Here is a 12,834-nt window from a genome sequence, read left to right as displayed (position 1 = left end):
AGCTGCCCAACTTTGAGAAATCCACTTTCTCGGTTTGTTTGGCTGTAAATAATAGAGCTGTCATTTGAGTGCTTCCTATTTTCCATGTATTATTTTTATCCTCCCAGCGATTTGCAGGATAGGTGTTACCCACATTCTGCAGAGGAAGTGCGATCCAGGCAAAGTGACTTGCAAGCTCCAGGGCAAGCTTAGACCCCTGATATATGGGGACTTATGGCCCGAAACCGTCTCTAACCAGAGACACCGCTGTCTCTGGGAGGTTGTGGATGGCATCCAAAGAATTATGGGTACCGCTCTCTTCTGACGCTCCCTTCCGCCAGGCCCTGAAACCCGGACCAGAAGCATGCCCATCCCTCCTGCCTGCCTTCACAGTAGAGCCTCTGTAGGACAGTTGGGGATGAGGAGGGGGCTCAGACTGGGGACCCCTGACGGTCAGCCTGGCCTACCTGCCCTCCCCCGCCTCTTTTGACCTCTTTTCTTCCCATCCAATTACTCCACGTCCTTGAGAAGAACAGTGAAAAAGGTTTCACACTGGTGCGGTTCCCCGCCGCCCACCCCCCCCTCCCCCAAGCTGGGCAAAAGCATTTTTCTTCCAGGTTCAGAGGTTAGAAGCCCAAGGAGTTGCACACAGTAACTCTGGGTGGCCCTGAGCTCACAGTCTCAGGACCCCTCCAGGCCCACAGCACCTCCACATTCTCACCCCTGGCCTAGAGTTCACCTTGCAGAGAAAATGGGTGGGCTACCGGGGACAGAAGGGCCTGGGTGTTGGAGAACTTGAGTGAGACAGTGAAATATATTGGTAACACTACTCTTGGCCTTGCCCGACCCCACGAGAGTTGTGGTAGGGCTCAAAATGGGGAATGGCTGCAGAAAAGCTTGGGGAAATGGGAGATGCCTCATAAATGCAAGGCGGGGTTATTCATACAAGGCAAAGGAAAGGACCAGGGCCTAATGAGGAATGCCATCACGGAAAAGCGCAGGCGGGCAGGGGAAATTAAAAAGGCTACACAAATAGTTAAAATAGAAGATGCAGCCGCAGGCAAGTACTGCGCCGTATATCTCCGTGGCGCCAGCTCATACCCGTGTTGGAATAAGAAAGAACCTACGTATACATCACACACGTGGGTAGCCTCTGACATTCTTACCCGCGTTGCAGGAGCCCCTTGTCTTCTTAACAGCTCTTGCCCAGTTGTCTCCTCTCCCCAGTTCATCCCCTTCTATGAATGTGGGTCTACAGCAGGATTTTCTTTTTTCCCGGGAGGGGTCGTGCATTAATTTCCTATTGTTGCTGTTAACACATTACCGCAACTGTGGCAGCTTGAAATAACACAAATTTACTATCTTACGCTTCTGGAGGTCAGAATTCCAAATGTGACTCCCTGGCCTAGAATCAAGGAATCGGCAGGATTGTGTTCCTTCTGGAAGCTCCAGGGGAGAATCTGTTTCCTTGCCTTTTTCTACCTCTTGGAGGACACCTGCAGTCCTCGGTTTCCGGACCCTTCCTCCAGCCTCAAAGCCATCAGTATTCAGCTAAATCTTTCTCGAACTGCGTCACTCCAACCTCTGTTTCCACTGACACAGCTCTGACTCTGACTCTTACCTCCCACTTATAAAACCTTCTTTTGATTACAATAGGCCCATGTGGATAATCCAGGATAATCTCCTGAAGATCTTTAACATAATCACATCTGTAAAATTTCTCTTGCCGTGTAAGGTAACATTCACAGGTTCCAGGGACTAGGACCTGGACATCTCTGGGGGTGGAAGGGGCACTTAAGAAAAAAAAAATCTAGAGCTTTAATCAAAAAAGTTTTTTTTTTTTAAGAGAAATATGAAATACCCAACTGTCCCTTTTTCTTAGCAGAGCACTTGGGTGACTCGGGTGAGCATCTGACTTTTTTCTTTTCTTTAGAGAGAAAGAGAGAGAGAGAATCCCAAGCAAGATCCACACTCAGCACAGAGCCCAACTCAGGGCTCGATCTCAGGACCCTGGGATCATGACCTGAGTCAAAATCAAGAGTTGGAGCCTGCCTAAGATTCTCTTTCTCTCCTTCTCCCCCTCTCTAAAATAATTAAATCAAAGTAAATAAAATAAGGCGAAAAAGAGAAAAAGAAAATGATCCGGTGAGCAACTTTCATGTATGGATAGCAAAATCTTTGGAAGCCGAATTTCACTAATTCTTACTTCTCTTGGCCATCAGAGAAAAGTATATATATAAGAACAAAAAATAAATGCCCCAGTAATATAAATAAATAAATAAATAAATAAGTAAAGAGGGGTGTGTGGGTGTCTCAGCTGGTTAAGCATCTGGCTCTTTCTTTTTTTTAATGTTTATTTATTTTTGAGAGAGAGAGAGTGAGAGAGCGTGCAAGTGGGGGAGGGGCAGAGAGGGAGGGAGACACAAATCTGAAGCAGGCTCCACGCTTCTGAGCTGTCAGCACAGTCTGCCATGGGGCTCAAACCCACGAACCATGATATCATGACCTAAGTGGAAGTCAGATGCCACCGACTGAGCCATCCAGGTGCCCGTGATGCTTGATTTTGGCTCAGGTCATGATCTCACAGTTTGTGAGTTCGAGCCCCAAGTTGGGCTCTGTGCTCACAGCCCAGAGCCTACTTGGGGTTCTCTCTCTCCCTGCCCCTCTCCCACTCCCTCTCTCTCAAAATAAACAGATAAGCTTAAAAAATAAAAATAAAGGACACAAAAGAAGTAACATAGCGACTCTTTGTGTAAATCCAACAAAATCTGAAAAAATACCTCCCAGTTCCTTGCTATATCCATTAAACATCAGACTCCCCATTGGGTAGCAGGGAACAGACTCCATATAAAAGGAAAGGAATGGGGCTCGGTGGGTCAATAGGTTGGCAGGTTGGCACGTTGGCTAGTTGTGATACATACTTTACTGAGAACATAGGCTATAGCCCTTTGAAATGATTAGCTGTTAATGATTGTTCACAGCTTTTGAGCTGCTCTACATCACAATCCTTTGGTGCCGTGGACTCAAAACTTTCATGAAGCATTAAGAGGAATCTTGGCTTCCCCCCCCCCCCCAAGAAAGACCATTTTTTGGTGCTGCTCGGATTGAAGTGGGCACATTGGGCCCCTGGAACACTTCTGCCAAACTGTAGGAACGTGGTTTGAAATCTCTGTTTGGCGACGCCATTTCTCTAAGTAGAATAACCAGAATAGTAAGTTAGAACTGACCATTTGGAATACAGAGATTGGGAGAACATCATGTTCCAACACGCCGTTGGAAGTTTTTCTCCTCGCCGCCGAAGCAAAGAACGTGATAATTCTGCCAAGAAGTGACTTTCATTTGGACACTTGGTTTCCCCTCCTGTGCCCTATATCATAGGCCCGTCTATACCATAAATCTGGTTATTTTAGTTACAAGAGTAAAAGGGCCAAAGGGCAATGTAGTGAAAAGTACACAGGTCCAGAGGCTGGGGCCTTAGATAAGCTAGCTCTGGCCCACTCATTCATCACATAGTTATGGAGTCCCGATCTTGGGCCCAAGACTGGCCTAGATGCCGGGGACATAATATGCACGTGGACTTACTGTAGGCCTTTCACAATCTGGGCCGAGAGGAGCACTACAGGAGTGAACAAACAGGGTGGTGCGTGGGGGCTACCCCAGCATGTGCTGTGTAGGGTTCCATGTGTGGAGCACAGGGAAAGCACGGGAAGTTTTCCAGGAGAAATGGCGTGTAAGCCAAAGTCTAAACGTTGAGCAGGAGTCAGCCAGCAGAGGCTGGGGCCCTGGGAGGCTGGGGTCGTGAAGCCGCATATGCAAAGTCTAAGATGGGGCAGAACCAAGTAGAAAGAGGAGGGGGGGGGTAGGGTGTATTGGAGAATAAGCAGGGGTAGATGGAGCTGGAGGGCCTGGAGACCATCTTCAGGAGCTCCCACTTTCTCCCAACAGGTAGGGAAACTATTACTGGGTCCTGCGTAGGGAACAGACAAGCAAGGTCTGATTTATTCCTCCCTGGCAAACTTCGTGACCTGGACTCATGTACTTCCCTCGTTTCTTCACTGCTGCCTGGCCGATCCTTTAAGTCGTTTCCAGCTCTGACCTTGCAGGTCTTTATGCGCAGTGAGGGCCCGCAGCCCACAGCCCCTTTACTGGGGCTGCCTGTTAACTGGACGTTCCCTGTGGCCCGTGCCCGCTCCCGGGGACCCCTGGCCGGTGCGACCTCCGGAAATGAGAGGCTAAGGCGACCTTGCTCAAAAAACAGAGCCAGACTGGCAGAGGGTGGGCCGCGGGAGAGGCTCTGGGGCTGGTGGGAGAGCGGGAGGCCGGCGGGGGAGGCCTGCGAGCCCCGAGGTCAACCGGCGCGGAAATTCTAACCCCTGGGCCACGACCGAAGCTCACTCCTCTTATCGCGTCTGGGGGGCCTCGGAGGAAGGCTGGTCGGCCCCGACGGATGAAATCCGCCTATTGTTCCCTCCCGGGACCCAGAACCGCTGCTCCGGCTGGAGGCCCTCGGCAGCCCACTCCGCCCCGGCGGCCGGAAGCGCGGGCCGGGCACTGGGCCACAGCGACCGCCGGTCTGCGCAGGCGCAGGCGAGTCGGCCGGGGAAGACGGGCGCGGTCGGGGGTTCTGCGGCCCGCGGCTGCCCTCTCGTGGAAGTTGGGCGCCATGGCGTGGCCGGCGCTGGCCGGCCGCGGACCCGCGAACCCAGCTCTGGGAACTGCGCCAGGCGCTGTGTTTTTCCAGGTCCGCGCAAGGAGCCAGGGGAACCCTGCGTGTTTGTTTGGTGGGAATGGCTTACTGGAAAACTAGACGGAAGGTACCCTGCAAATCGGCATGCACTGTATTGTTTGGGAGTCAACAGCCTGTAAAGTAAATGTCAGGTGATAGCTGTGCTGGGAACCACCGCCCGCTCCCTGACCTTGAGCAAGGCGCTGCTGGCAAAACAACTCTGCTGCGCAGGGTAGAGGGAGGGGATGGCAGGGGAGTGGAGACTTAGAAGAAAGAACCAGCTGGGCCCAGCCCACAAATTCCACTCCTGGACCTTTAAAGGGTGGGGGTGGACCCCCACCTCCCCCATCCCCGCTCTGCCCACCCCACAAAGACATAGTATGTATGGACTAGTCACACTTCCAGGGAGGCAAGCTTTCTGCAAGGTGCGGGTGAGGGTAGAGGGGTCGCCAGAGGCACAACGATGTCTCAAGGGCAACCCCAACAAGGGAGGGTTTAGCTGAGAAGGGTGAAGCCCCAGAGTGGAACGAGAATTACGTGCCCCGGTCTGCTCAGGGAGCCACACTGCTTACAGTTCCCTTGAAATTCACCCTCACTAGCCGCGTGTGCCGAGTCCTCCCCCAATTCCTGATTCTGAGTTGTCCTTCGTCAGCTTGCGTCCCACCCTGTTCTTGTCTCAGGCAGTTACTTTGGAATGTGTTTTCCCTCATCAGGGATAGAAAGATTTGTCCTGAAAATCGTCACTCGCCTCTGCCTCTGTTCACTTCCACCTGCGTTTCTCGGGCTGTCTGCCAGGGAAGAGCTTCCTTAGGGCTCTTCCTCTTTATGGGCTCTCCCAGCTCTCGACTCTGTCCCCACTGATGGACGTGATCCACTGCGGGCGGTTTTGGTGGGAGGGGAGCAACTCGGGGAATGGAGATAGGAACCCTCAAAGGCTGGGCCACTGTTGCAGAAGTCAGGCATTCCATTAGAGGGTGTTTCCTTTCCCCCCGCCCTGGCTGCACATACCGGCGTTTACTGTGGTTAGCAGGGCACTCTGTGATGGAGGGGTCTGTAAGGATTTCCTACGGAGGGAGCTGCCAGTGACAGAGCAAAGGCTCAGGGTGTAGACTCTGGGTGGTGACACTGATGTTCAAGAAACGTCGAGACTGGGTGACCTCACGGGAGATCTAAGTCCCCGCCACACAGAGGGGCAAATTAAGACCCAGAGAGGGGAAGTGACTGTCCCAGATCCCCCAGCAGATGCCTCACTGTGTGTTTGGGTGCTATGGGGGACACAGACATATAAGAGGAGGACCTGCCTTCAAAGCTTGCTGCTCAACCGGGCAGGTAAGACGTGCCTCTTAGCATCATCTCTATATGTACGTCCGTGATTTTCATGCACATCGTCTTCCTCTCTAACCTCTTCCAAAAAAGAGGCTTATAGAAAACACCGATTCTGAATTGGTGCAAATCCCTTCTGCAAAAGGCATCCCAAATCCAGTTGCTGCTACTGTCCTATTGATGGACCTCATCCGGTGGCCTTGGAGAGGCAGTGGACAGCCCGACCACAGCCTGTAACAAGGAAAGAAAACCCAGCATCCACCCTGCAGTGAAAAATAGAAGAAAAAGCCGCAGGTGCCTACAGGATCAAAGCACCGAAGCAATAGTGTCTCTGGGTTAAACAGCTCATCGGAGCCGGCTAGGGCAGGCGGTGGGTGCCATGGACTTTCCGGAAGGGAGGACTGGGCTATGGAGGAATCTGCAGGTGGAAGGAGGACTTCTGAGCCTTATAAGACACTCTCCTGTGGCCCTCTTGGGTGGGGAGGGGAGTCTTTCCTCTATCTTCCTTCTCCACCACCCTCACCCACGAAGCCCGAGAGATGGAGTGGGTGGGGCAGGTGAGGAGGAAAGAACGCTGTGCAGGAAAGATCCGGTAGGAGACACTGGATCCCTGTGCTTCGGCAACACTGAATCACTTTGTAGGTCTCAGTCTTTCTTTCCATAAAATGAGGAGGTTGATACGTGGCCTTGAACTGTCTTCCCCCTTTCTTTTTTTAAAAATTTTTTTTCAACGTTTTTTTTTTTATTTATTTTTGGGACAGAGAGAGACAGAGCATGAACGGGGGAGGGGCAGAGAGAGAGGGAGACACAGAATCGGAAACAGGCTCCAGGCTCCGAGCCATCAGCCCAGAGCCTGACGCGGGGCTCGAACTCACGGACGGCGAGATCGTGACCTGGCTGAAGTCGGACGCTTAACCGACTGCGCCACCCAGGCGCCCCAGTCTTTCCCCCTTTCTTAAACTGCATTTCTTTGAAAGGAGGCAGAGAGACTCTGAGGCTTGGACGCCCTGTCCAGTGACTTCTAGGCCATGCCGAGTGACTGCCGTAACGGTCCCGGAACCATCTTCAAACTCAGTCAGTGAACCCCAGAGGCAGCAGCAGGACGGCAGGCCGGAGAACGATATTGTTTGTCCCCTTACCCCGCCTGCCCCCACTTGCTGGTAGAGAAACTGGCCTCAGCCTCACAGTAACATTTTCGGGATGGATTATTATTGGGATCTTTACCTAATTTTTACCGGGTTTTGAGATGATGATGTTCATGTTTGGGTCTTTAATTTTTTTTTTAACGTTTATTTATTTTTGAGACAGAGAGAGACAGAGCATGAACAGGGGAGAGGCAGAGAGAGAGGGAGACACAGAATCTGAAACAGGCTCCAGGCTCTGAGCTGTCAGCACAGAGCCCGACGCGGGGCTCGAACTCACGGACCGTGAGATCATGACCTGAGCCAAGTCGGCTGCTTAACCGACTGAGCCACCCAGGCGCCCCTATGTTTGGGTCTTTAAATATATATGCAGCTCTGGTAGAGGCCTCTAGTGCCATGAAGTGCTCTGGGGAGTTTTGCAGGTAGGTATCTCGGTCAAGAAGGCCCCCAGGGTCCATCACGCGCTCTGAGAACCACACCCTGACTGCTCCTTGTGAAAGCGTGTGAGTGAGCGTGTGCGTGTGAGCGTGTGTGCCCTGAGTCAGCCTGGGTCCCGGGCCTTTTGTCTCTTCTCCTGAATGAGCCAGGGGCGGACGCAAGTGTATAATTAGAGGAAGGAATGTGTCAGTCAGGAAATAACCGTTTTATTAGTGAGAAGCCGTTGAAAACCCATCGTGTTGCGGGTGAGCGCAGGGGCCCGGAGGCAGGTGAGGAATCTCAGAACGGGCTGGGGAGAAACCCAGCCCGTTATTAAAAACGGAAACTCCCATGTTTGATATAAACCTGAGACTCCTGCACAGAACCCAGTGCCTGGGGCCACCCGGAAAGAGCATACGGGTGTGCATAGCACACGTACAGCTCCACACGGGCACTGCATGGACGTGTGAAGGCACGCCTGCACGCACGTGTACGCCGACCATCCTCACAGATACATTCAGTGTGTAGGGCAGAGCCCCGGTGTTACGGGTTGGACTGTGTCCCCCGCAAAGATATGCTCAAGTCCCAACCGCTGGTGCCGGTGAATGGGACCTTATTTGGAAGTAGGGTCTGTTCCGTGCAGTGTAAACAGGCTGAGATGAGGTTAGACTGGAGTTGGGGGGGTGGGGATCCGATGTGGTTGCTGTGCTTATATGAAGAGGGAAATATGGGCACAGACAGAGGCACAGAGGGAAGACGGCCGTGTGGGGAATGGAGGCAGAGATTGGAGGGACACCATCAGTCATAAGCCAACGTATGCCTGGGGCTCCCAGAAGCTGGAAGAGGCAAGGAAGGATCCTGCCTGAGAGACGTTGGCCTTCGCCGGCTCTTCTGCTCCCTCCCGCAGCCCGGGCCTCCTGCCTGCTGAGCTCGCTCTCCTGCTCTCCCGGTGGCTTCAGCCCACCATCAGCTGTCACATCAGCAGCCACGGCTTCAGCCCACCATCAGCTGTCACATCAGCAGCCACCGTTTACTGTGCGCTGTCCCCAGGCTCTGTTCTAAATGCTTGAGGCCACTCTGAATCTTTACGACAACTCTGACGTAAAGGCTCCCTGTCCTTGGTTAGACCTGCAGCGTGCTGTTTGATGATGGAACAGCAGGATGGGGGCAGCGTGGGCTCAGGGCTTTCCTCCTCCTCCCCTCGCTTGTTCTGATCGAGAAATAGTTTATTCATCGAGGAATATACCGTACCGTGGATACGCGCACATGTGATGTGTGCAGTTTGATTTGCAGTGACAAATAAATCCAGTCACGGAACCACTGCTGCCATTAAGCAATGACCCTTTCCATCACGGCGGAAAGTTCCCTTGTTCCCCTTCCTCGTCAGGCTCCCATCTCCACCCCTGGAAATCCTGGACCCCGTTTCCGGCGCCGCAGAGTCATGTCGCTTGTTCTCGAACTTCATATGCATAGACATACATAAAATGTCCTTTCTGGTGTATCTGGTTCCTTTTACTCAGCCTATCACTTCTGAGATTGATGCGGGTAGCAATATAGGCCCCCATAGTTCACTCTTTTCTTCACTGCTAAGTAGTATTCTATTGTATGGATGTACCACAATTTGTTTATCCATTCACGTGTTGATAGACAGTTAGGTTGTTTCCAGTCGTGGGCTATTGGAAATAAAATTGCTGTGAACATTTGTATACGAATCTTTGTGTGGACACGTGTTTTCAATTCTCTTTGGTAAATACGCGATAACTGAAGAGCTGGTGTGTGTCTAACTTTTTAAGAAACTGCGAAACTCATTTCTAAAGTGGTTGTACAATTTTGCGTTCCCGCCAGCAGCGTATGAAAGTTCTAGTTCCTCCACAGCCTTGCCAGTTCTTGGTATCGTCTACTCTTAATATCTGAGTTGCGCTATTGAGTACAAAGTGGTATCTCATTGTGGTTTTAATTTAACTACAGGTGTTGACCACCTTTTAGCGTGCTTGTTGGACATTTCTCTACCTTCTTTTGGGAGCGCCGTCTTTTGCCAATTTTAAAACTGAGTTGTTTGTTTTCTTATTATTGAGTTACAAACATTCTTCGTATATTCCGGAGGTGAGTCTTGTGTCGGATGTATAAACCGTGAATATTTTCTCCCAGTCTGTGGCTGGCCTTTTCATTTCTTTTTAAGACAGTTATTTTGAATTCTTTGTCAGGCAGCTCGTAGATGTCCATTTCTTTAGGGTCAATTACTACGGCTTTACTTTGTTCCTTTGATGGTGTCATGCTTCCCCGATCCTTCGTGATGCTTGCAACCCTGCTTTGGTGTCTGCACATTTGAAAACGCAGGCACCTCCTCCAGTTTCTACAGATTGCCTTCACTGGTCAGCTCAGCCAGAGACTCTGGGAGGACGGCAGGTGGTGAAGGGTGGCTACTCGTAAGTTCCCCGAGGGGGCCTGGTGGCAAGGCAGGACACTCACTGAAGGAAGTGAGCACCACATTTATGTCCTCCGATCATAGTTGTAAGTTCCTGTAGCGCTCCCTGAATAGCAGATGGGTCTGAGTAAATGCCAGTGTAAAGCCAGCAAGCGGCAAAGAGTGGCTCCAGTCCCTGAACCTCTCTATCTAGGTAACCAACTGTGGCAACACATCTATGCTTGGAAAGACAAAGGGACGGAGGTGACCAGAGAGAGCAGGCAATAAGGATTCCAGTCCTGCCACCTCTCTCGCCCTGCATGGGATCTGTGACCACCCCCTCGTACCCCAGAACACAAGGATGGGCACACACTGTGTGGCTTCTTTTCCCCCCGTCCACTCCCACCCCAAGCACAAGTGGCAAATAAGATTACAGAGCCGTGGAAGGCAGCATTTGGAAATTTAGAAGATAAGCGTGCACGGGGTAATTGAATAGCATTCTGCTGAAAAACGAGCTCTCAGAGCTCATAATCAAGCCTATGCTTTACCAGAGGGGCTCTCCCCTGCCTCCTGTTGCAAACCCAGCAGGGTTAACCCTTTGGGAGGGCTCTGCTAGGGGAAGGCAGGTTTGGTCTTTATTTGAGGACTCACTGAACTGAGATGGGACTAGCCACCCGCATGGCAGGTAGAAAGCTCCTTGTCCCTGGCAGTGTTCAGGCAGGGGATGGCGGGGTGGGGGGTGGGGTGGGGTGGTGAAGGCTCAGGTTGTTAAGGGGCTTATCAGCACTGAGATTCTGATTCTCCCATTCTGATTTTTCAGACTCAACCATCCGGTATCTATCCAGAGCATACTATATGGTCAGCAGCAGGCTCGGGTCTGTGGGATAAAAATGCAATAGACAGTAGTTTATACAGCGCTCAGTCTGCCCCAAGCACTGGTCTAAGTGCCTTCCATGGGAGGTAAGGGCCAGTGGTGTCTCCATTTCACAAGCAAAAAAAACACCGAGGCGCAGAGAGTTGAAGTCATTTGCCCAAGCTCGCTTAGCTAGTAAGGAGACCCCGGGATTCAGACTCAGGTGACAGGAGAAAGTATATGATGTACACCCTGATAATGCCATCCCGGCTCACTTGAATTCGCCATCTTGTTGGGGAGAGCAGAGACGATGGATGTTGGAAGATGGGGGAAGGGAGATAATGGATGAGACCAGGGGTTGAAGGGTGCCCGGGCCCTTTTTGTCAACCTCCCCCCACCCTAGAGGGGGCTGGGGACAGATGTTGTTGTCCCCTGGAACCATCACTCACAGATGTGCTGGCAACCCCCACCCCTCCGAACCCACCTTCCTCTCCCCCTTTTTTCTCTTTCTCCGGTTATCGTAATTATTTGGGAATTTACAGAATAATCCGTCACCAAGTCCTCCAGAACAAATTGAATGTCAGGTTTATAAAACAACCTAATAAAGCAGATGGCATTACCCACTGGTAAATCTCTTCCCCATTTCCTGCCCCACCCCCTACCCACTTCAGTGTCTCGGAAAGCTGACAGATTATCCATTTACAGGCAGATTAATCCTGAACAGTATAAACATGGGGAGAAAATTACACTTTCTTGTCTCCATAATTGATAAGAAGGACGCATTAATCTATAAAGCCCAGAGGAAAGGCCCATCTGTCTGCCCGGGCAGACGTGGGGGTGTCTGGGAAGGAAGGAGTCCCGTTCATCTCTCTGTCTGTCTGACTTTTTATCAGAAAGCACTTTCCCAGGGGCGGCCCTCCCTCTCCCCGGCCCTGACAGCTGGGCACCTGCAACCTTAGACTCCTTCTATCCCCGTGCATGAGGCAGGCAGGGTTCAAGGTCCAACAGCCCAGGAATCCAGGCCAGGGAGCCAGGCTCTGCCATCAGCTTTCTTTTTCTTTCTAGAAGCTCCGACAGAGGCTCTACTAGCCTCTCTCTGTGGTGATGCCATAAGTTTGCCTCAGGTGTCCACACTCCGGCCCTTGAGGGGATTCCAAGAGGCACCTGTTCAAGGAGATTTTGATTCCGTTCCCTCGCTATTCTCTACTATGATTTCAAAACTTTTTGCAAATTTACACACTTCCCTCCCTCCCCGCCTTCCTCCTCTTCCGGCACCTTCCCTAGTAGAGGCAGCTGTGAGGCATTAATTGTCTCCTTGAGGCCTGTCAGAGCTGTCAGGAAATGTCACACCGGCCAAATCCTCTCTGCAGAGGGATGTGGGTGGCGAGAGGGTTTCTGAGGGGACTCTGCTCCAGAAACAACCATCCCCCTCCCCACTTAGAGACATACGGTGACATGGACGACAAACGCCCCCATCCTCACCCCTCCAACCTCATCTGAGGAATTTGGGGCAGGCCGCTCTGCCCCTGTGCCTGTGATGTCTCGACGTGGGGATGGAAGGAGCATGGCAGGTGGGTGCATTTGTCTAGAGTGGGCGAGACAGTGCCGTGGACCGAACTGTCGTCACCCAGGGCCGCTTCCCTCTGTTGGCGATTGGTGCTCCCAGCAAGTGCTCCAGTCTTTGTCTTTGAACTCCAAGCTCTTCGCACAAATGACACATGCTGCTCCTGGGGGCGGTTCGAGGATGCCTGTAGCCAGAGTCTCCCAAACTGTGTCCCCGGGAGCACCAATGGGTGCTCGGCTGTTCTCTGAGCTCCATAGTTGCATACATTTGAAGATGCCGGGTCAACCAAGTTAATGTCATTTGCTCTGTTTTTTGTTTTTTGTTTTTTTTTAAATTGCCCTTCTCTTCTCTACTCTGATTTTTCTCTGGTTCTCTCTGTTTTTTTTCTTCTTGCCCTCTGTATTATAAAGCCTTAATTGTGGGTTT

Source organism: Prionailurus viverrinus, chromosome F1, assembly GCF_022837055.1.
Source record: "Prionailurus viverrinus isolate Anna chromosome F1, UM_Priviv_1.0, whole genome shotgun sequence".
NCBI lineage: Eukaryota > Metazoa > Chordata > Mammalia > Carnivora > Felidae > Prionailurus > Prionailurus viverrinus.
Note: the sequence above shows the minus strand (reverse complement) of the source record.